The sequence below is a fragment of the Rutidosis leptorrhynchoides genome, chromosome 2 (assembly GCF_046630445.1).
Source record: "Rutidosis leptorrhynchoides isolate AG116_Rl617_1_P2 chromosome 2, CSIRO_AGI_Rlap_v1, whole genome shotgun sequence".
NCBI classification, from domain to species: domain Eukaryota; kingdom Viridiplantae; phylum Streptophyta; class Magnoliopsida; order Asterales; family Asteraceae; genus Rutidosis; species Rutidosis leptorrhynchoides.
In genome coordinates this window covers 584,087,669-584,113,780 of record NC_092334.1, presented here as the reverse complement: position 1 = coordinate 584,113,780, position 26,112 = coordinate 584,087,669, and positions in this window count along the sequence as shown.

The window sequence follows — 26,112 nt, the reverse complement described above, 5'->3', positions numbered from 1 at the left end:
TTACTAATACTGATGGTGCATCATCATTATCTAGACAACCTGCTCCAGAACCTGAACCGGAAATGCAATATGAACCGGAGCAACAACAGGAACAACAACAACAACTTGATCAACACGTACCTTATTATGATCTGCAAATAGAATATATTGATGCCTATGTAGTATTTCCGATGCATCCGATAGTACAACACCCAACGATTCATGAAGAACAGTTGCATCCTAATCTGAGGTTTGATCGAAGTTGGAGAGATTACCCGACATATCAAAGTAACAAATTCAAACTGGTAACGAAAAATGTAGAAGTGCCAAGGGTAATCGATTGAGAGCCTTTGGAAAGGGTCCAACTTGCTAACTCAGTTAGACAGCATCTGATCCAAAGGTATGGCAGCTCTTCTTTTCCCGATTGAGAACGTTTATTCACCATTCGTAGGCCTGTATATAAGGAATGGTGCGTTGAGCTTATGAGTACTATTTCACTTAATGCGAATGTATTTAGGTTAGATGATAGAAGTTTTCTTAGATTTATACTTGGCCTTAGGATGTACAGGATGTCCATGCTGGACATGGCCAGGGCTTTACAGATATATACGCCCGCTGAATTACTACTACCCGATTGTATGAATTTGATTTATCATGGTGAAAGGGTAGATAGGAATTTTGATGCTAACGCCGTCTGGAGGCGTATGTCAGATTATAATGTTTTTGGGCGGGCAGGAACACACACCTACTTACATATTCACAGAGCCGAGCTTCGTATAATTTATAGATTTCTGGCTAACTCGATTACACAGAGAGGTCACAACAAGGAGAAAATGACCTTACATGATTTATTCTACCTTAAGTGTATTCGAGACCCAAGAGGCTTTGTTAATATCCCCTACTGTGTTGATTTTTATTTGACTAAGATAGTGGAAGGAATACGGGAAGGGGGAATAATAGGAGGAGGTATTTTTATTACTCTCATTAGAGAGTATTTGGGTGTAGATAGGGATCAAGGGGGTCCACTATTGGTTTGTAGGGAACAGGATGATACTTTAGGATTGAAGGTCTATCAGGGTGCTAAGGTATTGAAGAGCAGACGCAATCAGGCAGTACCCTATGTTGGTCATCATCCACAGATAGAGAGAGGTTCAGATGAGGAAATGGAGGAAGCAGATGACATTAGGGATGTCATTAGGGAGGCTATGACTGATGTCTACCAGCGTATAGATGAGGTAGAAATGACAAACCAGGATAGACATAATCGATACGAGCAATGGCAAGCCCGGAATGAGTACGAACATTCTAGGCAACGACATCATGATAGATGGGACTATCATCAGCGTCAGATCATGAGTCGGCTATCACCTCAGGACCACTACGTACCGACCCGACCCGCTTACTATCCTCCACACCAGCCCGAGATGAGACCACCATTTACTCTCTACGACCCTAACTAGACCTACCAGTACACCTATCACCAACCATGGAACCCGACCGATGACATGAACTGGAACCCCTATCCAGATTGATATAGTTCCCATTGGTGATTTCTATGATTTTTTATTATTATTTCTATTTATTTATGTTTAAACCTATGATATTGTGATACTTTTATTGTAATGTTTAATATTTTTATTATGTTGTACTAATATTTCATATTTGATTTGAAAGTGGGATGTTAAGTCACATTTCAAATTACCATGCATGTTATTATTTGTATATATGTATATTGTCAATTGTACACAACAGGGTAAAATAGCGCATTTTCAAAGACTAGCATTAAGTTCAGCAAAAGCTACTAATTTTGACGATAAAACGAAAAACAAATGTGATGTAACAACAAGACGGAATGAACAAATGATGTGCACAATTTATCATTCAGTAAACAAACACCAATATGTTTGGAAACTTTGGTAAAATTTAATCATTTTTCTACGCTAATCACCCTCAATAATTTAAATTGTTACTGATTTCTTGCAAATGAGGGCATTGCAAGATCTTAAGTGTGGGAAGGGTTAAATTCTTTCGGATTTTTAAAATTTTAATTTAAACACTTGGTTACCATTAAAAATACTAGTAACGCAGTAGTTGTATTAGAATCTAGTGCTCTCTGATAATAAAGAACAGCCCTAGTCTTATATACTGACTACCCAATTCTATTAAAATTTTCAAAATTTTTAATTAAATGAATTCAAAATCATGTTTATACATATTTATGAACGATAAAACTAGGTGTTAACACCGAAATTATTGTTACCTCGGAAAGGACATAAATTGAGAAACAACCGAAAATGTTAGAATTCATTTAAAATGGAATAGAGGACAATAAAAAGGCAAAGAAAGGAAAATAAAAGTCAAGTGTGGGAAAAATTTACCAAGTTATTTAAAACATATATCGCATATTTTTGTACAAATAACTGAAGATACTTTTGTTTTGGACAATTTTATCAGTTTTACCCAATTTCTTATAATATATTTCAAAGAAAGATGGATCTACACGATGAATCAATTCCATCATTAAAAGGAAGTAAAGTCTCCCGAAAAAGACACGCGCTTCTTGATTTAGGTCAGGAAGTTGTCGTCCAGACCAGTTGTAGAGTCTACGAAAAACCTTGAAAAGTTTTCTCGAAAATCAGCTGGAAATCCACGGACCTCAGCATCAAACAGGGTCGCCAAGTGGTCAGACTTATCCTAACCATGAGAGGATCTGTCTCGTAAAATGGGGAGGGCGCCGTGCAAATTAGCTTGATAAAACTAATGAATCAGATCCCCAGAAAGGATAATCTCCTTAAAAGATCAAAAATCAGCTTTTAAGACTGATATTACTCAATCCTTGAGATTGACTTTTAAAGATTGAGAATTACAAACTCATGAAATTCGATGATATCCAAACTCGAGCTTGAACGAGAAAATATTTTGATCAAAATTACAAACCAATTTATTTTCTGAAAACCCATTTTTAATGCGTTCATTACCATTGAACGTAAAATCCTAGGAATTCACCTGGAATTCATTAGGTCACCTGAACCAAATCGTGTGTCAACCGTAAGAACGATGGTTGCATAGCATGGACAAAGACAGGACTTTGTGCCAGACCGAAAAACTATAGGGTGAGCTTTACTATTGCTCCTACCAAGGATAGTAATTGCATCCGACACGTTATAGACAATAATTAAAAGCATGTCACGAGACATTGCCTTAACAGTTGCTTGTTCAACGCTTTCCTTTACAACCGGACGGTAGTTTACCAAAAGGTAATATACGGAGCAAGTAAACTGAACGTGTTGCTTTCCCAATACAAGTATAGCAAGTAGGTGACACAAAACCATAAGTTTTGAGCTAAAATTTTCAAATCTGAAACCCACAAAACCCACAAAAACAATTTGCAAACACCGTGAAGGGTTATTCCGGAAAACTTATCTAGGGTAAAAGCTAGATTTAATTTTCAAAAGATCAAATGTTTTCATAAAGATCCAATTTCCTAAAGGATCTAAATTTTTATAGTCATGTGGGACTGTAAACCACATCGTTACTACCATTGTTCATACCGCCGTATAGAAATCACTGATGTACAAAGTGTGAAGAATAAAGAAGTGATTCTAGTATTTTTATTTCAAGACTATATTGCTTGAGGACAAGCAACGCTCAAGTGTGGGAATATTTGATAATGCTAAAAACGAACATATATTTCATAGCATTATCCCTCAAGAAAGACAAGCTTTTAGTTGCAATTGTTCTATTTACAAGTGATATTCGTTTAAATAATAAAAGGTGCAGACAAAAGACAGATTCGACGAATTGAAGACGCAAACGACCAAAAAGCTCAAAAGTATAAAGTACAATCAAAGTGGTTCAAATTATTGATGAGAAACGTCTAAAAGTTACAAGAGTACGAGCCGCAAAACGCAAAGTACAAGATATTAAATAGTACGCAAGGACGTTCGAAAATCCAGAACCGGGACCAGAGTCAACTCTCAACGCTCGACGCAACGGACTAAAAATTACAAGTCAACTATGCACATGAATATAATATAATATATAATTAATTCTTAAAATTATATATATATTATATTATATATTATAAACATCGGCAAGCTAGTGAACAAAAGCACTTGGGCTGGATCCAGCTGGCCATGCGATCGCATGGCCTATAAGAACAAAACCCATGCGATCGCATGGCCCCAAAAGTTGGGTCAGGTCCTATAAATTTCGCGTGTTTTAGCCGAATGTTTTACAATCTTTATCTATCTCTCTCTCAAACGTATATATATATTATAATTTTAATTTTAATTTTAATTTTAATTTTAATTTTAATAATAAGGGTATGTTAGCGAATGTTGTAAGGGTGTAAGTCAAAATTCTGTCCGTGTAACGCTACGCTATTATTAATCATTGTAAGTTATGTTCAACCTTTTTAAGTTAATGTCTTGTAGCTAAGTTATTATTATGCTTATTTAAGCCGAAGTAATCGTGATGTTGGGCTAAAATATTAAAATTGAGTAATTGGGCTTTGTACCATAATTAGGGTTTGGACAAAAGAACGACACTTGTGGAAATTAGACTATAGGTTATTAATGGGCTTTATATTTGTTTAATTAAATGATAGTTTGTTAATTTAATATAAAGATTTACAATTGGACGTACCTATAAATAACCATATACACTCGATCGGACACGATGGGTGGGATATTTATAAGTACTAATAATTGTTCATTTAACCGAACACGGGAATGGATTAATAGTTAATGGACTTATTAAAACAGGGGTGAATTATGTACAAGGACACTTGGCGTAATTGTAAACAAAGTATTAAGACCTTGTTACAGTTTAAGTCCCCAATTAGTTGGAACATTTGACTTCGGATATAAGGATAATTTGACGAGGACACTCGCACTTTATATTTATGACTGATGGACTGTTATGGACAAAAACCAGACGGATATATTGAATAATCCAGGACAAAGGACAATTAACCCATGGTAATAAACTAAAATCAACACGTCAAACATCATGATTACGGAAGTTTAAATAAGCATAATTCTTTTATTTCATATTTAATTGCACTTTTAATTATCGCACTTTAATTTATTGTCATTTTAATTATTGTACTTTTTAATTATCGCAATTTTATTTATCGCAATTTCATTATCGTTATTTACTTTACTCTTAAAATTAAGTTATATTTATTTTTAATATTTTACATTAGGTTTTAACTGCGACTAAAGTTTTAAAATCGACAAACCGGTCATTAAACGGTAAAAACCCCCTTTTATAATAATAATACTACTTATATTTATATTTATATTTATACAAATATAGTTTTAAAAATATAGCGTTAAACTTGGCGAGTTCCATGTGGAAGAACCGGACTTACTAAAAACTACACTACTGTACGATTAGGTACACTGCCTATAAGTGTTGTAGCAAGGTTTAGGTATATCCACTCTATAAATAAATAAATAACTTGTGTAAAATTGTATCGTATTTAATAGTATTTTGTAGCAAATATATAACTATTTCGTATACGCCTCGCATAACATCAATAATCATGGTATACTACTTTGCCTTTGTTATTTGACGAGCCAGTGTGGGAAGTTACTGGCTTGTCTACTGATACTGGATGACCAGTATGAATCTTGATTGCTGCCTTTAACTTGCCTGTATTACATTTTGCTGGCTTGTCTACAGCTACTGCTTAACCAATACGATTTTCATCAGCTGGCTCAGCATTGGTGGAATTTGAATACGAAGGGGAATCAATTGATTTTAACTTTCTTCGATTGTTTTCTGTGATTTCCCTTTTAATACGTCTTTCCTTTGGAGTCATGTAGTAGATGCTAGAGGGGTCAGTAGTCTCATCAGTTGAGGTACTAGCTTCTCTTGCTCTTTCTTCACCCTCCATTATCTCTTTCATGGCACGTGGTGGGTTAGCAGCAGGTCTTACAAATTTATTTGTGAAGACCTTGTTACCATTAACTATCTTGGTAAAAGTATTTGGCAAGACAGCATCAGGATCAGTTTCAAGCACAGGGTCCATGAAAGTGACTTCAGCATGTGCAGCAGCAGCAGCATAGTCACCAGCAAAGAATGCCTCAACCTGGGCAGGTATCTGCTCATTAATGCACTTTGCTGCACGTTGAGCAGACAAACACCAAGAGGCTACTACCCTTTTAAGGTCAGTAAGCTGGTTTTGGACTACTGTTGCATCTGAGTAAAGAGATTTTATAGCATAATTTTGTTTTTTAAGTTTAGAAATTTCATCTTTCAAGATCTTAATTTCATCAGATCTGCATTTGAGTTTTTCATTTAAAGATTTAATTTCAATTTTGAAAACTTCTTCACGTTTGCTGCCTCTGCTTAAGTCAATTCTTAGGTAGTCAAACATTTCAGCTTTTTCATCATCAGTATAAGTTCGAAAATTTTTAGCATTTCAGATTTCCATTGAGGTGAATCCCTTTTTAGGTCAGCTTCCCTCATATCAGCTACAAATGTACTACCATTATCATCCTCATCAAACTCCTCAACCTCTTTGGCCATCAAACACAGCTTTTTACCAGAAGCATAACCAGCTCCATCATCATCAGTTTCACTGTCAGAGGATGAAGATGAACTGGTTTCATCCCAATCATGATGTTCAGCTACTAGTACCTTTTCTGGCTTCTTTTCCTTCTTACTAGTCTTTGAGCTTTCCTTCATCTGAGCCTTTATAGCTTTGTACTTGTTCTTGTACTTTTCAGCTTTTGAGAAGGAGTTAGCATGTGAGGTTGAAGGCTTCCTGGACATGCATTCAACAGTAAAATGTCCAACCTTCCCATAATTGTAACACTCAGATTTAGGGCCCTTGACTGATTTGCTACCATACCTAGCACTTGACTTCTTACTCACTTTGTATGGCTTGCTGGTTCTACTACGATTAAACCTTTTGAACTGCCTAGCCAGCAATGCCATACCTTCAGCAAACCCTTCTACATCATCCTCATCATCACTGCTTTCCTCAGACCTAGTACCACTATCCTCCTCTTCAGCTGACTCTTCTTCTGCCATCAGCTTTTGAACCAGTAAACCCTTTTGGGCTTTCTTTTTAGCAGCAGCAACAAGAGCAGTATCATCTAACTTTATAGATTTTGAAGTGGTGGGAGCAGACTTAAAGTTTTCTTTCAAATTAAGCCCAAGTTTAGCCTCTGCCTTCTCATGGTTCCAAAGTGTACCATACAGAGAAGACATGTTAAAATTCTTTAAAGTCTGGGTGGTTCGTAATGGGTCAGTAACAGGTTTCCATTTTGTAGGTAGTGAGTCAATGAATTTGTTAACTTGTTCAAAGTCAGTATATGTGACTTTCAAGGTGAGCAAGTCAGCAACTAAAGAGTTAAACCTAATGAAGGTTTGCTTAAGGGTCTCACTTTTATAGGCAAAGGATATTTCATATTCTCTTTTCAAAGCTATAATCTTATTTTGCCTAACTTTATCCATACCCTCATATGTAACATCAAGATAGTCTAACATGGCTTTAGCATTTGATTTTCCTTTAATTAGTTTAAACAAATGGTTAGGCAATGTGATAGCTATCAAGGTTCTGATCTTAGGGTCAAGTCTAACACGACGTTTGTCCTCATCCACCCATCTAGATGGGGGTAGCACAACTTCTCTGTCAGGAATAGCAGGAGTGTCTGCTGTAGCAGGAACACTGCCAAGTGTTTTGGTAGGGATGAATGGACCATCAGTAGTAATGCCAGGCATGAGTGGGTCAATAGACTCAAGGTGAAGCAGAAATCTAGCCTTCCAAGTTTCATACTCATCTTCATCAAACTTAGGTGGTCTATTGTATGACCCATTTTCAAGGTAAGCTGAGTTTGTGTATGCAGCCATGAGAGAATTCAGATTCAATATATTAAATTATCAAGACTGAAGCTCTGATACCAGTTGTTGGTCTCTTGATTAACAACAGGAGTATTGTAGGGGGGTTGTGAATACAATTCTTTTGTTTATCTTAACAGTTTAAGCAAATTAGTATTCATGCAAGTAAACTAAATAAGAGTCAAAGGTAATTTTCAACGATTATTCTTTATTGATATAAATCACAAAGAATCACAACTATCCTTGGTGGAATGATAGTTGGTTGATACAGATTCACATAAGTTATAGCTATTGAGGTTATCTAAAGCTATTACACGTTTGGACTCTTAATAAATAAAATCCACACCACTAGTTGTTACAATAGTGGATACATCAATTTATAGTAGTCCTATTATCCGTGTAATTATTCTATTGTCCACTGGTACATAGGATGTCTGTACTTGTGGGGACAATTGTGTCAGAGAGCGTGCTCCCTTCTTTCCTCTTTGGTAGCTATTTGCAGGAACACCCCAATTCGGCTTGGCATCACTATTTGATTAAACAAATAGAATGTTGTGTTCCCTTGGCGTTAACAAAGGATAACACATGTCTGCACATGCGTTAAACTTCTGCATTCCCACGTGGTCTTTTAAGGTCACTTGTCAGCCGCTGACGCGTGTCCTTTTCTGTTCAACTTTGTCTTTGACTTCTATTGAACAATACAATTGATGTAGACCACTCAGGAAACTACTATGCTTGTAATGGAGCATAGTTGTCTTGTGTTGTATGCTGCTTTCCAGCCATGCTGGATCTTCTATGCTGAGTCACTTGATATTCTTGAACTGCTGGGTACATATCATATGCTGATCGAAGAATACTGTCTACCTTGTGCTGGTAGACTAGGCAGCATACTAGACACTCGTCATAGCAATATTTGATGTCTATACATAAACAAACTTGTGCTGGCTGCACATACATTTTAGTGCAAATAAATTTCTGTTTTGTCATAATTAAATCCTTAATTACTTTGGGGACTCAACAGTTAAGTTGACAGTAACATCATATGTCCTTTTACTTCATGTTTGTCAGGGGTCTACACAACTTTATGAAAATAGCCTTTAGCAAACCATATGGGTTAATCAACCCTTATTCAATCCAAGGCTCTTTGATTGAATCTAGCAAAGATGATGTGATAGGCTAGTTGAGGACTGCCTTCAAATCCACTAATCATTATTCTTCGCACCATATGTTCAGAAGTATGTAAATCTTCAAATTATATCATTGCTAATATCTATAACATTGCTTATATTTTATCTTCTAAATGAGCGTAATTTAATTTTCTAGCGGCCACTGGTGTTGTTTTTTGTATCTCCAAAGAGAACAAAGGAATTATACTTGAATCACTGAATAGGAAACGACAGAAGACCATAAACGATTATCTACTCGCAGATTGTATAAATTAGTAAGACTGCTTTGTTTATTTTAATTATTTATTTACTTGAATCTTTATTTAAATAACATTATTTTGCTTGACAAGTTAATTATTTGTATGTTTTATCTAATATTCTATAGGGCTTGGGGTCCTTTGAAATGGGAAGTAGTCAAGGTTTGTCATCCCAACTATATACAAACATCTCATCATCTAATGTTAATGTTGATGTTCATAGGTTTATGTTAATGTTATTGTACATACGTGATAGTGCTCTAAATGAACATATATTTAGTATCAACATCCTTCCAATATGTAAAGCTTTCAGTTACTATTGTTCTATTTTTATGTAATAATCGTTTAAATAAATAAGTGTGAAGACAAAAGAAAAAAACGAAGATTTGAAGACGCAAACGTCCAAAAAGCAAAAATGTATAAGATACAATCCAAGTGGTTCCATTTATTGATGATTAACATTTAAATATTGATAAGAGTACAAGTCGCGGAACGCAAAGTACAAGATATCTAAGCATACAAAAAGACGTTCGAAAATCCAGAACTGCGACATAAACCGAGCATCAACGCGTGAGTAAACGGACCTAAAATTACAAGTCAACTGTGCACAAGAATATAATATATATATATATATATATATATATATATATATATATATATATATATATATATATATATATATATATATATATATATATATATATATATATATATATATATATATATATAATTAGGGGCAAGATCAATGGGGAAGTAACCAATCGGGGGAAAGCGGGGGGAAACAAAAAAAAAAAATTTTCATTTTTTTGGATTTTTTTTTTCGGCATCAAGATCACACGAAAATATGAACATTTAGAAGAGACACTTCGTGATGAATGTTATTATTTAGGCAGAAAAACGATCGACAAAAATAATATTCAAGATAATATTGTTCGTGAAGAATATGAACGTTTTTTTTTTCTTCATGTTTTGTGAAGTAAAATTTAGCCCGATTTAGATTTTAGGGTTTAGGGTTTGGTGTTTTGGGTTTGTTCCATAAACCCAAAACACCAAACCCTAAACCCTAAACTCTAAACCGTTCGTGTTAAAAACTCAATCTAAATCCTAAATCTAAACCCTAAACCCTAAATTTCTAAACCCTTATGTCTAAACCCTATAAACCCTAATATCTAAACCCCAATAGCTAAAACCTCAACATACGATCGAAAAACACGATAATTGTTATATATTACTTCTTCGAGCATTTTTCCGCCAAAATAAAAACATTTATCACAAAGTATCTCTTCTAAATGTTCATATTTTCATCCCATCTATAATGTTCGTGAACAAGGTTTTTTCAAAAAACGAAAAGAAAAAAAAATTTTGCTTCCTCCCGATTGGTTACTTCCCTCTTGATCCTACCACTATATAATTATATAAAATTATATATATTATATTATATATTAAAATATATCAGCAGCTCACGTTTTAATCAAGAAATGAGCTGGCCAGACTTTCCATGCGAGTGCATGGGAAATAGGCATAAAACCCATGCGAGTGCATGAGCCCATGTGAGTGCATGAGATTTGCACTAAAACCCCATGCGATCGCATGGGGTTCAGGATCAGAAATTTTGCCTATAAAAGCCAGGCTTCTGTCGAACGACAAACCTACACCATATCAATCTCTGTACTCCCTCTGTAATATATATATATATATATATATATATATATATATATATATATATATATATATATATATATATATATATATATATATATATATATATATATATATAATAGTTTAGTTTTATATTAGGTTAGTTTGGGTAATGTAAAGGTTATTTTACGGGTTTTAAAGTCAGAATTCTATCCGTGTAACGCTACGCGATTAATAATCACTGTAAGCTAAATTCTCCTTTTTAAATTAATGTCTCGTATTTAAGTTATTATTATGCTTATTTGAGCCAAAGTAATCGTAATGTTGGACTAAATATTAAGACGGGGTTATTGGGCTTTGGACCATAATTGGGGTTTGGACAAAAGACCGACACTTGTGGAAATTGGACTATGGGCTATTAATGAACTTTATATTAACTAAATGATATCTCGTTAATTTAATATAGAGATTTATAATTTGACGTATTTATATATAACCACATACGCTTGATCGGGTACGGTGAGCGGGATATTTATAAATACTAATACTTGTTCATTTGACCGGACACGGGGATGGATTAATAGTCAATGGACTCATTAAAACAGGGGTGGATTACATACAAGGGTAATTAGTGTAATTGTTAACAACGTATTAAAACCTTGGATTACACGCATGTAACGACCCAAACCAACACCCGACAAAACCTTGTGAAAATACGAAATAAAAAAAATTTCTGTTGCAGACCATCGGCGCGCCGCGCCATATCTGGCTGTCCCCGGGACTTTTTAACCGCGAAAAGATTGACTAGTTCCCGGCACTTTTAGACAAAACGCTTTTTACCATACTACCAAATATGTAAAACTAACATGTTTCAAACATAAAATTAAGGTTTTACAAGCGGGGCCCACATCGGCCGTTTTACGAGTTTAATACAAATGTACGAGTTTCGACCACCAAAAGTTTAAGTTCCAAACTACACAATGAGCATGGTGTTTGGGATTAAACTACCCAACTATCGGTCAAACTCCAAGAGCTACTAAAGCCAAAAGCGTCCCCTAGCATCAAGCGGGATCTCTAGTCCAAAACGATGCCCTTACCCTTGTCCAAAACCGAACCTATAAAATGGTAAACAACGAGAGGGTAAGCAAAGCTTAGTGAATGCAATAATTATACGAATACATATATAATTATACCTACTTGCATACACTTACACAACCCCAAACATACTAGCAAACAACATTAGCTTATCGTCGCAATATCAAGCTATAAATCTCCAATACCACAAGCTAGCATAACAACCGCATATAAATATAACTCGAATAATATAATATGCTTACAACACAAATAACCATGGTTAACCAATAGTACAAGGGAACGGCGCTCGCGAAAACGCCATCGGTGTTCACAACATCCGTTAGGGCACTTAATACCTCGCACCACTAACCCCTAGGGTGGCACCTTAACACCTCGGCACTTCACCCCGAGTGGCATCTTAACACCTCGATGCTTCACTCATTATTTTACGGAGTGGTGTCTTAACACCTCGACACTACACTCCTAGGTGGCATCTTAACACCTCGATGCTACACCCGAGTGGCATCTTAACACCTCGATGCTACACTCTTCACGTGAAACGTGGTGTCTTAACACCTCGACACTACACCTTTCACGCTACAACAAATAGATACATTATATACATACGCATATAATTATTCCACTCACCTCGAAGTCTTCGTGTAAGATAACCGCACTTGCAACGTCAATGTAACGTACCTATTCCATTTTAGCACATAATCAATTCACAACTCAAGTCGGTCAAGCAACTCACTTAACAATCTAGAGTCTTTTGACCCTAAGTGCAATCCCGACCCATTTTGCACCTTTAACCCTAATAATGGGTTAACTTCACCAAAAACCCTAACTTTAGCCAATTAAGGTATTAACACACTTTTAACCACGAAGTTAACTCGTTTTCATACATGCAAGGCCACTTAGATCATTAAAGACCCATTTGACCCATTTCAAGGTCAACACACCCATTTGGGTCATCCAAACCCAAATAACACCCATTCACATATCATTAAGGTGTTCTAGTACATAAACTAACCAATTTAGGTTCATAATCTAATTTAACACTTTGAAAACCCTAATTGGTCATCCTTGAGTCTTCATGACCCAAATTCCCCAAGAAACCCCTAATTTACTAGCAAATGGGTTTTATGAGTCTTAATAACCCAAACCCTAACCCCTAATGCAATTAAAGTAGGAAATTGGGTTTTATAACTTACCAACACAATCACCACGTAGCTATCGACTAGATGAACGACTTTAGAACTTGCACCAAGACCCGATTCAACCTCCTTCAAGCTCTAATGAAGCTTTCTCACTCAAGGATGCACTCTCTCACTAGAAATTGAATTTGAGAGGATAAGGTTGTTGGAAGTGGAGTGAATGAAGCTCCAAAACTGATCCAAGGTATTAAATTCGGGCTCCAAAGTGAATTGACCAAAATGCCCTCCAATTGTCTAATTAAAAGGAAAAGAGGATTCTGTCACAGACGGATGGCGCGGCGCGCCACTAGGCCGCGCGGCGCGCAACCCTCCCAGTCCAGCTTCTTTTGCCTTTTAAAATATATACAACCAAACCCCGATCCAAGTACCACACAATACACTTATATACACATATGTACACTACGAATACTCGGGTCTTACAACTCTCCCCCACTTATTCGGATTGCGTCCTCGCAATCCAAGCCGCATGACACGAGGGAAGATAAACCAACACGAACTCTTCAGGTTCCTAAGTGAACTCGGAACCTTTACTTCGCCGCCATTGAACCTTGAAAGTTTTCACCTCTTTATTTCTCAACATTTTCACCTTCTCGTCAAGGATAGCAATCGGTTCCTCGACATATTCTAACTTGTTGTTTAGCTCGATCTCGTCTAAAGGCATCCATGAGGAATCATCCGCAAGACACTTACGGAGGTGGGAAACATGAAATGTATTATGGATCCCCGCAAGCTCTTCGGGTAATTCCAATCGATATGCAACTTCACCAACACGAGCTAAAACCTTGAATGGCCCAATAAACCGAGGAGCTAACTTTCCCCGTTTTCGAAATCGAATAATACCCTTCCATGGAGAAACTTTAAGCATCACCGTGTCGCCTTCTTGAAATTCGATCGTTCGCCTACGTTTGTCGGCATACGACTTTTGCCTATCTTGAGCCTTCTTCAAATGTTCCCGAATAATATCAATCTTGTTGTTCGTCTCCAAAACCAAATCGGTACTCCAGATCTCTCGTTGACCCACTTCTACCCAACAAACGGGAGTTCGACATCTACGCCCATAGAGCATCTCATACGGTGGCATCCCGATACTAGTATGATAACTATTATTGTATGAGAATTCCACCAAAGGCAAATGCTCGTCCCAACTACCACCAAAATCAATAATGCACGCCCGTAATATATCTTCTAGAGTTTGGTTCGTACGTTCGGTTTGACCGTCCGTTTGAGGATGATACGCCGTGCTCAACTTCAATTGCGTACCCATATCTTCATGAAACTTTTCCCAAAATCGAGATGTAAAACGGGTATCTCGGTCCGAGATAATAGATATAGGAACCCCATGACGAGCGACCACTTCCTTGATAAACAACTTAGCCAAGGTCTCCGACGATATCGCTTCTTTAATGGGAAGAAACAAAGCGCTTTTTGTCAGTCGGTCCACTATAACCCAAATCGAATCGAATTGGGTTCTCACCGTTTTAGGTAACTTTGTAATGAAATCCATGGTAATGTGCTCCCATTTCCATTTCAGGATTTCTAACGGCTGTAATTTACCATACGGTTTTTGGTGTTCGGCTTTTACTTGCAAACACGTGACGCATTGCTCAACATACTTCACAACATCACGCTTCATGCCCGGCCACCAATAATCTTTCTTCAAGTCAAGGTACATTTTCGTCGTGCCCGGATGAATGGAATATTTTGACTTATGTGCTTCATCAAGTAGCACCCGTCGGTAATCACCCATCTTAGGCACCCACACCCTTCCTTGAAAGGACAACAACCCACGCGGACCCATAGTAATAAACTCCGATTGGCCCACGATTCGCTCCGTATGCTTGTTGTGAACATAAGCCTCTATTTGAATCTCACCAAGCTTTTCAAGAAAATCGTTGGTAATAATCAAACGTAACGACCCCACTTTTATCGCCGGATGTTGACTCTTTCGACTCAACGCATCCGCGACCACATTCGCCTTACCCGGATGATAAAGTATTTCACAATCGTAGTCTTTCACCACATCCATCCACCTACGTTGGCGATAATTCAAATCTCGTTAATTAAAGAGATGTTTCAAACTCTTATGATCCGAATAAATCGTACACTTGACACCATACAAGTAATGGCGCCAAATTTTTAACGCATGCACTACCGCTGCCAACTCAAGATCATGAGTCAGATACCTCGTTTCATGTTCCTTTAATTGTCGAGAGGCATAAGCGATGACCTTACCTCTTTGCATTAGAACACACCCGAGACCATTTAAGGAAGCATCACAATAAACCACCATGTCTTCAACACCTTCCGGCAACACTAACACCGGAGCTTGACACAACTTCTCTTTTAACAATTGAAAAGCAATTTCTTGCTCGTTCTCCCAATTGAACCTAGCATTCTTTCTTGTCAACTTCGTCAATGGAGAAGCAATCTTAGAAAAGTCTTGGATAAACCGACGATAATAACCGGCCAATCCGAGAAAACTTCGGATTTCCGTAGGCGTAGTCGGTCGTCCCCAACTCTTCACCGTTTCGATCTTCCCCGGATCTACTTGAATACCGTTTTTGTTCACGATATGACCAAGGAATTGAACTTCCCTTAGCCAAAATTCACATTTGGAGAACTTTGCATACAACTTCTCCCTTCGTAGCGTCTTCAATACTTCACGCAAATGTTGTTCATGTTCGTTCATACTTTTCGAGTAGACTAGTATGTCGTCAATGAACACTATTACCGACTTGTCCAACATAGGTTGGCACACTCGGTTCATAAGATCCATGAATACCGCCGGTGCATTCGTAAGACCAAAAGGCATTACCACAAACTCAAAATGCCCATAACGCGTTCGAAAAGCCGTTTTCTCAATATCTTCCTCACGGACCCGCATTTGGTGATAGCCGGACCGTAGGCCGATTTTAGAGAAATACGTTGCACCTTGGAGTTGATCAAACAAATCGTCGATCCTAGGTAACGGATAACGATTCTTGATCGTCACTTTATTCAACTCACGGTAATCAATGCACATACGCATACTACCATCTTTCTTCTTCACAAATAACACCGGAGCGCCCCATGGCGAAGCACTCGGTCGAATAAAACCCTTCTCGAGCAACTCTTGGGTTTGATTTAACAACTCTTGCATTTCCGTTGGTGCTAAACGGTAAGGAGTTTTAGCAATGGGAGTAGCTCCCGGAACCAACTCAATACGAAACTCAACTTGTCTTTCCGCCGGAACACCCGGTAATTCGTCCGGAAAGACGTCTTTGAATTCACTAACAACCGGAATTTCACGAATAGGTGGTGGCTCATTGCGAGTATCAACAACATGAGCAAGGAAAGCCATGCCACCGGTAACAACAAAACGACGTGCCCGTGCAAGAGTGCATATCGGCACCGGTCTCCTTCGCTTATCACCATGAATAATTAACTCTCCCCCACTTAGGGTCTTCACACGAATAAACTTATCATGGCATGCAATATCGGCTCTATAATGATCGAGCCAATCCATACCAATGACAATATCAAAGTCACCCAAGGTCATTGGAATAAGATCAATTTTAAAGGTTTCAGCACCAAAAACAACATCACAATTTTCACACACATCAACCACTAGCACCGTCTTGCCGTCCGCTATTTCGACTTCTATCGGACGACTTAACTTAGCTAACGGTCTATTAAGTTTAGGTACAAATTTAGGAGACACAAACGACAAATTTGCACCGCTATCGAAAAGAATCCTTGTCGGATTAAAATTAACCATGTAAGTACCTGAGACAACTTCGCGCGATTGTTTGGCTTCATCATTGGTCATCAAATAGTTGCGACCCCTAGCCGTACCCACCGTCTTCTCTAAACGCTTAACATTATCGTTGCGCAAATCGGGACACTCCGGCTTCTTATGCCCTTCTTTACCGCAATTAAAACAAGTGAGCTTGTTTCCGGAAGATGGTTTTGGACAATCACGAGCCATATGACCCGCTTGCCCACAATTATAGCACGTAAAAGTAAAACCACCGGAAGCGCCCTTCCTCACGCTATTGACACTTTCGGAACTTTTCTTGTTCTTTTTGTTCGAAAAGTTTGAATAGCTCGAACCTTCACTTTTTCTCTTGCCAAAAGTAAAACCACTCTTTCTTAAGATGAGCGACTCGAAACCTTTGGCCATGTCAAACAACTCATCAAAGCTTTTCACTACGTTCACACTAATCTTATCTTAATAGTTGTCGTTCAAGGTTCGATAGAAATCTTCCTTCAACATTTTATCATTCCCGACGTACTCCGGGCAAAATTGGGTCTTGGACAAAAACACGGATTTGAGAGTGTTCAAATCCATCGACCCTTGCCTCAAGGAACGTAACTCATCCTTAAGCCTAGTAAGATCGGCCGAAGTTCGGTATTCCTTGAAAAATTCGGACTTGAATTCATCCCAAGTGAATTCCATGCATTGCTCTTCACCATGAACCTGGAGCTTTGCGTCCCACCACAACTTGGCATCGCCCCTCAACATACTACACCCGTACCTTGTCCTCTTATCGAGAGGACATTCACAAGTACGGAAGGCCCCCTCCATATCGGAGATCCAACGGGCGCTCTTAAGAGGATCTCTTTCACCATCAAAAGAGGGAGGTTGAGAGTCCTTGAAATTCTTATAGAAAAAGTCCCGTCTTCCCACATTATCTTCGCGAAGAACGGCCTTAACTTGCTCCTTTACCACATTGACTAATTGCTCGTCAATCGTATCTAGGAACATCTTCTTAACGTCCTCGAGAAAAGCTTCATGATGCCTTTTCAAAATGGCCTCAACCTTGGCCGTAAACTCGACTTCTTCACTAGTACCTCCGCCGTTGATATCATGCCCGTTTCTCATCTTCATTCTATAAGACGGAATAGATTAAACAACGAGACGAAAAGGATTTAACACATAAGTATATACATATATACCACACTACCCCATCTTGCTCAACAATCGTCGTACATCGCTTGTTTGACACGATTTGAACCCGTAACAATGGTAGCTAATCATTGTTACGCGAGCACGTCGCATTAACTTACTAGTACAACGTCCATCTCGCTCGATGCTCGCTAAACATACATAACAAATAGCACATGATTAGTTTGCATAAACCTATGCACAAACCAATCCCGATCCGACCCAAAGTCCTACAAGTCCCGCATAAACTCGCACACAAAAAGTCTAAGTCTAGGCGCCTATCTCAAGTCACCTAAATCCCTTAGACCATGCTCTGATACCACTTGTAACGACCCAAACCAACACCCGACAAAACCTTGTGAAAATACGAAATAAAAAAAATTTCTGTTGCAGACCATCGGCGCGCCGCGCCATATGGCCCGCGCGCCGCGCCATATCTGGCTGTCCCCGGGACTTTTTAACCGCGAAAAGATTGACTAGTTCCCGGCACTTTTAGACAAAACGCTTTTTACCATACTACCAAATATGTAAAACTAACATGTTTCAAACATAAAATTAAAGTTTTACAAGCGGGGCCCACATCGGCCGTTTTACGAGTTTAATACAAATGTACGAGTTTCGACCACCAAAAGTTTAAGTTCCAAACTACACAATGAGCATGGCGTTTGGGATTAAACTACCCAACTATCGGTCAAACTCCAAGAGCTACTAAAGCCAAAAGCGTCCCCTAGCATCAAGCGGGATCTCTAGTCCAAAACGATGCCCTTACCCTTGTCCAAAACCGAACCTATAAAATGGTAAACAACGAGAGGGTAAGCAAAGCTTAGTGAATGCAATAATTATACGAATACATATATAATTATACCTACTTGCATACACTTACACAACCCCAAACATACTAGCAAACAACATTAGCTTATCGTCGCAATATCAAGCAATAAATCTCCAATACCACAAGCTAGCATAACAACCGCATATAAATATAACTCGAATAATATAATATGCTTACAACACAAATAACCATGGTTAACCAATAGTACAAGGGAATGGCGCTCGCGAAAACGCCATCGGTGTTCACAACATCCGTTAGGGCACTTAACACCTCGCACCACTAACCCCTAGGGTGGCACCTTAACACCTCGGCACTTCACCCCGAGTGGCATCTTAACACCTCGATGCTTCACTCATTATTTTACGGAGTGGTGTCTTAACACCTCGACACTACACTCCTAGGTGGCATCTTAACACCTCGATGCTACACCCGAGTGACATCTTAACACCTCGATGCTACACTCTTCACGTGAAACGTGGTGTCTTAACACCTCGACACTACACCTTTCACGCTACAACAAATAGATACATTATATACATACGCATATAATTATTCCACTCACCTCGAAGTCTTCGTGTAAGATAACCGCACTTGCAACGTCAATGTAACGTACCTATTCCATTTAGCACATAATCAATTCACAACTCAAGTCGGTCAAGCAACTCACTTAACAATCTAGAGTCTTTTGACCCTAAGTGCAATCCCGACCCATTTTGCACCTTTAACCCTAATAATGGGTTAACTTCACCAAAAACCCTAACTTTAGCCAATTAAGGTATTAACACACTTTTAACCACGAAGTTAACTCGTTTTCATACATGCAAGGCCACTTAGGTCATTAAAGACCCATTTGACCCATTTCAAGGTCAACACACCCATTTGGGTCATCCAAACCCAAATAACACCCATTCACATATCATTAAGGTGTTCTAGTACATAAACTAACCAATTTAGGTTCATAATCTAATTTAACACTTTGAAAACCCTAATTGGTCATCCTTGAGTCTTCATGACCCAAATTCCCCAAGAAACCCCTAATTTACTAGCAAATGGGTTTTATGAGTCTTAATAACCCAAACCCTAACCCCTAATGCAATTAAAGTAGGAAATTGGGTTTTATAACTTACCAACACAATCACCACGTAGCTATCGACTAGATGAACGACTTTAGAACTTGCACCAAGACCCGATTCAACCTCCTTCAAGCTCTAATGAAGCTTTCTCACTCAAGGATGCACTCTCTCACTAGAAATTGAATTTGAGAGGATAAGGTTGTTGGAAGTGGAGTGAATGAAGCTCCAAAACTGATCCAAGGTATTAAATTCGGGCTCCAAAGTGAATTGACCAAAATGCCCTCCAATTGTCTAATTAAAAGGAAAAGAGGATTCTGTCACAGACGGATGGCGCGGCGCGCCACTAGGCCGCGCGGCGCGCAACCCTCCCAGTCCAGCTTCTTTTGCCTTTTAAAATATATACAACCAAACCCCGATCCAAGTACCGCACAATACACTTATATACACATATGTACACTACGAATACTCGGGTCTTACAACGCAGTCGATAACCTGGTGTAATTATTAACAAAGTATTAAAACCTTGTTACAGTTCGAATCCCTAATTAGTTGGAATATTTGACTTCGGAAATAAGGTTAATTTGACGAGCATTTTATAATTATGATCGATGGACTATTATGGGCAAAAACTAGATAGGTTTTAAATAAACCAGGACAAAGGACAATTAACTCAGGATAATAAATTAAAATCAAAACGTCAAACATCATGATTACGGAAGTTTAAATAAGCATAATTATTTTATTTCATATTTTATTTCATCGCAATTTTATATATCGTCATTTAAATATTGTTATTTATTTTACGCACTTAATTATCGTCATTTATCTTTACGTTTAAAATATAAAATTGACAAACCGGTCATTAAACGGTAAATCCCCCTTTTATATATTATTATATATAATTATATATATTTTGTACAAATATAGTTATTTAAAATATAGTGTAAGATAAGACGTCTCCCTATGAAACAAACCGGACTTACTAAAAACTATACTACTCAATGATTAGGTATACTGCCTATAGTGTTGTAGTAAGGTTTAGGTATATCCCATCTGTAAATAAATAAATAAAACTTGTGTAATTTGTATCGTATTTAATAGTATTTTGTAATAAAATATAAGTATTTTGTACCCCTCCGCTTGCACTCATCAATACGTTTTACATGTTAAACGCGGTTGCACTTGTAATGCAGTGCAATCAACAATCAGGCAGTTGAGAGTGCGGTTACTATGTGCTCACTTGGATGTATTCGATCGCAAGTGGTCGTATAAAAAAAGAAGTTGGTATTGACAAAGTAAGTATTTGGTATGTGTGAAATATTACTAAATTATTTCTGTTTGTATATGTTTAAATAAAACTTATATTTTATATGTATATATATATATATATATATATATATATATATATATATATATATATATATATTTTTATATATATATATAAATATATATATATAAATATATATAAACTCAATACCACTCATGTGGTATCGAGTTTTTTGTTATTGTTGTTGTTATATATATATATATACATATATATATATATATATATATATATATATATATATATATATATATATATATATATATATATATATATATATATATATATATATATGTATATATATATATACTCAATACCACTCATGTGGTATCGAGTTTGTTGTTGTTGTTGTTGTTGTTGTGTGTATATATATATATATATATATATATATATATATATATATTATATATATATATATATATATATATATATATATATATATATATATATATGTATATATATATATATACTCAATACCACTCATGTGGTATCGAGTTTGTTGTTGTTGTTGTTGTTGTGTGTATATATATATATATATATATATATATATATATATATATATATATATATATATATATATATATATATATATATATATATATAATTTAAAATCTACAACTTTCATGGGATGAACGTTGCTTATCTACCATCGATCTAGATGATATTATTGAAAGATGGCATTTGTAAAGTCCGTTTTGATCTGAACAAGGTATGTTATAATGGTTGTACAACTATAAATTAACTGTTAATTTTGTAAAACTAGTAGTACTAATCAAAAATCATTTTTGCATATCAAATCTGCATTAATTGTTGTAAGATGTGGATGTTTATGTAGGTATATAGTAGAATGACAAACATTGTGAATTAAAGACCGGCTGCGTGTTGGATGGGTGTGATATATGGTGCGCAAAGACCTCCGTTTTTTTAGGTTTAAAGTTTACTAGAATGAAATATTAACTAAAATTTCTTTTGTATTACATTTTGTTAGGTATAGGTACAAAGTATATATACAGTTTGTCAAGTATAGACTTGAGTTTTGTATTACATTTTTGTCTGTAATAAATTTATAATTTGAGCGATTGATCTGTATAATATTTATACATTTATTTACTTATCATTTAATTATTTTTCCAGTGCAAGCACTTTTACAGCACATTTTAATTAGCAGCAGAAGCATAACCTTGCTAACACGTCTACTTGCTAACATGTGTAATTGCTAACACGTCTACTTGCTAACACATCTAATTGCAAGTGTGTTATATTTGGCGTGTAATTTGAATGGTAGTTAATATTGGCGGCTATTTCAAAATTGAAATATTTAATATTATAATCTGAAATTTAAAATATTTGAGAAAAATTTAGCAGGTACAAACTAATACGGGACAAGACTAATTAAGTTTTTAAATTGCCCAAGAACACGTCTAATTCTACTGGAAACACGACTAATTACACTAACGGAACATGTCCAAATGGGTTTTGACCACGTCTAATTGAAGTAATGGAACACGTCTAAATGACCTAACGGACCACGTCTAATTAAGATAACGGAACACGTCTAATTAACACCCCTCTAACATCTGTTGAACACGTCTATTTGTTGAAAATGAACACGTCTAATTGAGTTTATTAGACTGGTGCAAGGAACCGCACTAATTGTCAATATCAACTAGTGTTGTGCCATTTAGACGTGTCATTCAACACGTCTAATTGCCTTTTTCACACGTCTAAATGAGCCGTTCTGTACTAGTGCCATTTTTTTTTGTGTGAAATGATTTCGTTTCGTACCTTTATTATTACAATTCCGATATCGATGATTGATGCGATCTTTATGTGTTGAAAAGTTAAATAATACATTTATACTCTAAAATATTTTATAAAAGTACGTTGAAATAAATTTAAATATGATTCCTAAAGAAAGAAAATTGAAGGAGGTTATAATATAAGGATAAGGAAAAAGAAAATAAATAAATAAAAATTATAAGGTGGCACTGTTCATGGGCTAGCGGCAACTAGTAATATACGAGGTTAGGGGTTCTCTGGGCGTTGTTGCGGACCCCTCCTTCGTTGTGTTTAGGTGATTTTACGAATTATTTGATATAGAAGTTTCTCAACAAAAACTATATTTGAAAGTGCATAATTCATCTTAGAATACCTAAAATTTCGAAATAAATATTATAATAGAAAATTTGATATATTAAAATTAAAGAGTAAAGTTGAGAGAAGAAAAAAAAATTAGAACAAATAATAATGAGATGAATCGTTTTGAATAAAAGTACTAAACATTATTTTAATAATTTACAATTAGAGTACATAAATATAAGACTATTATAAAAGTTGACGTTTATCATTGCGTACATTATTTCAAAGTGTGTATGTAAACAATTGTTATTACAATATTAATTGATCGGATGCTAAAAGAACATCATTAGTTTTTTTTATTTTATAAAAATATTGTTTATTCATATAAGTATAATACTAGTGAAATGGCCCGTAAAACCACGAGTTTGTTTAAACGAAAAAGTTTAATGATATGTTTTAGGTATTAAGTGAACATAAATGTTAAAGTTATTTAGTTTAATGACCCGTGGAACCACATTATCCGACTAAGAAACTCGTCAGGTGAACATTTCATCAAAACCTAAAATGCATATTAAACAATCCGCATCCAATCATAAGAGATAATATTGGTTGTCATTTTATTTTAAAAGTGTAAATTAAAATATAAATTTAGAATTAATTTCCTTCTGCTTAGCTTTTATACATTTTCGTACTTAATTCAAAATAATTAATTAAACTAATTCAAAATTATTTAATTTTAATATTTAAAATAATTATTAATAAGATATAATAATAGTTAATTAATAAGATTTAATTTTAAATCAAAATTATTTAGATTAATGACATCACTCATCATGCTTAGATTTTTTTCTTTTGTTTTTTAATTTTTTTTAACAAAGGTAATTAGCCTAATAATGACATAATTATTATAGAATTTTAATAAAAACTATAGATAACTAGAAATAAAAAGGTATAAAAGAATCTTTTAAAAGGAAAAAACAAAAATGAGAGGATATTTTTATTTACAAATTTTAAAAACTAAAATATAATAATCGAACTAAAAGAAAAAACAGATGTTTTAAAGAAAGAAGAAAAGAAAGAAAAAGAAAAAAAAGGGACTAAATACAATTTTGAACTTGAGTATGCTAGAACAAAATACAAGAGAATATACTACTAAGCAATTTGTCATTCGATTTTTACACGCACAATATAGAATTTAAATTGTAAAATTGGTGTTTTTTTTTAAACAAATAAATTAACTGTGAATAGTGATTTTGTTTTTAGTATATGAAAATGGTGTTCTTTTTTTAGAAAAAAAATAAATTAGTTGTGAACAGTGTGTCAACGTTTTTTTTAATATATACTTCATCCAACCCAATTTAATAGTACACAGACAAAAAACACAAAATTTAAAAGTTTCAATCATCACATTATACTTTTTGTTAATTTTCTTGTATTACCACTTACTTTTTTGTTTTACATTTAAAAAGCAATGGTATAAAAATATTTTATTTCATTATTCTTATTTATTTTTGAAAGTAAACTATCAAATTGAAACATCTAAAAAGGAAAACAAGTCTATTAAATTAAATTAACAAGGAGGGATTAGGTAAATTAGTAATGTCAAACATGAGTATTTGTCTAATTAACCCTAGCCTTTTCTCTATCAACATAGTTTACTATAAAAGATATCTTCCGAAAGATAATAGTTTTATACACTGTTAGAATTCTACATTCTGTAACCTGAGAGTACTTAAGGTCAGGAAGAAAAAATAAAAGATAGGACATCAGCAAGAAGACAATTAACGTAGAACGGGTCAAATCTTTGATTTGTACGTTGTTGGACTCCACTGTACGTACCGACATCCTGGGTAACCAGCCATGTATTAACTTTAGCGTTTCAACTTTCAATCATCATGAACTGGAGACAGTATGATCACCATGATTAACCTTTACTTATTTTATACTAGTATACTACGTACGTAATACATTTATAATATATATATATATATATATTATCTATCAAAAATTGATCGGCTGTAAAACGAGTGGTGTTTCTTAATGATTCTTTTCGTAATTCCATTTGTGTATTTGTGCTTATAAGAGTTTCGTGCATGCAAATTCTAGAGCATTATTCCAGAAAAAACTTGTAAGGCGAAAGTCTTTACCAACGCCCTTTTTGTCCTTTCTGACGACTTATGGGCTCACTTTAAATAATAATAATAAAAAGGGTGCGAAGAGTTCGCATCTTGCTGTGAAAAATGGTTACAATGGCCCGCGCCTGGTTATGAACAAGGTTCCAAAATTCGCTATTTGGAGATTAATTAATCGAGACTTTGGAATGAGTAATCGACAATTCGTGGATTAATCGAGGAGATCAATCCGATTTTACTTTATATATTTAAATATTACTACCTCCGTCCCAAATCTATAGTCCAGTATTCCATTTTGAAATGTCCCAAATTAATTGTCCATTTTCATATATGGAAAAGAATAAGAAGATTAAGTTTTATTATGCCCTTAATGTATGTGGATATGATTAAAGGAAAAAGAAAAAGTAATAGTAAAACTCGAAAGTAAACAGAAAGTATATAGTACTTTTATGAGATTTCTTTAAACTGTGTGTTTTTTGTCTTTGGACAATTAAATTGGGATAGAGGGAGTAATTTTTAAAAATTATATATGTAAATATGTACAAAACCATAAACAT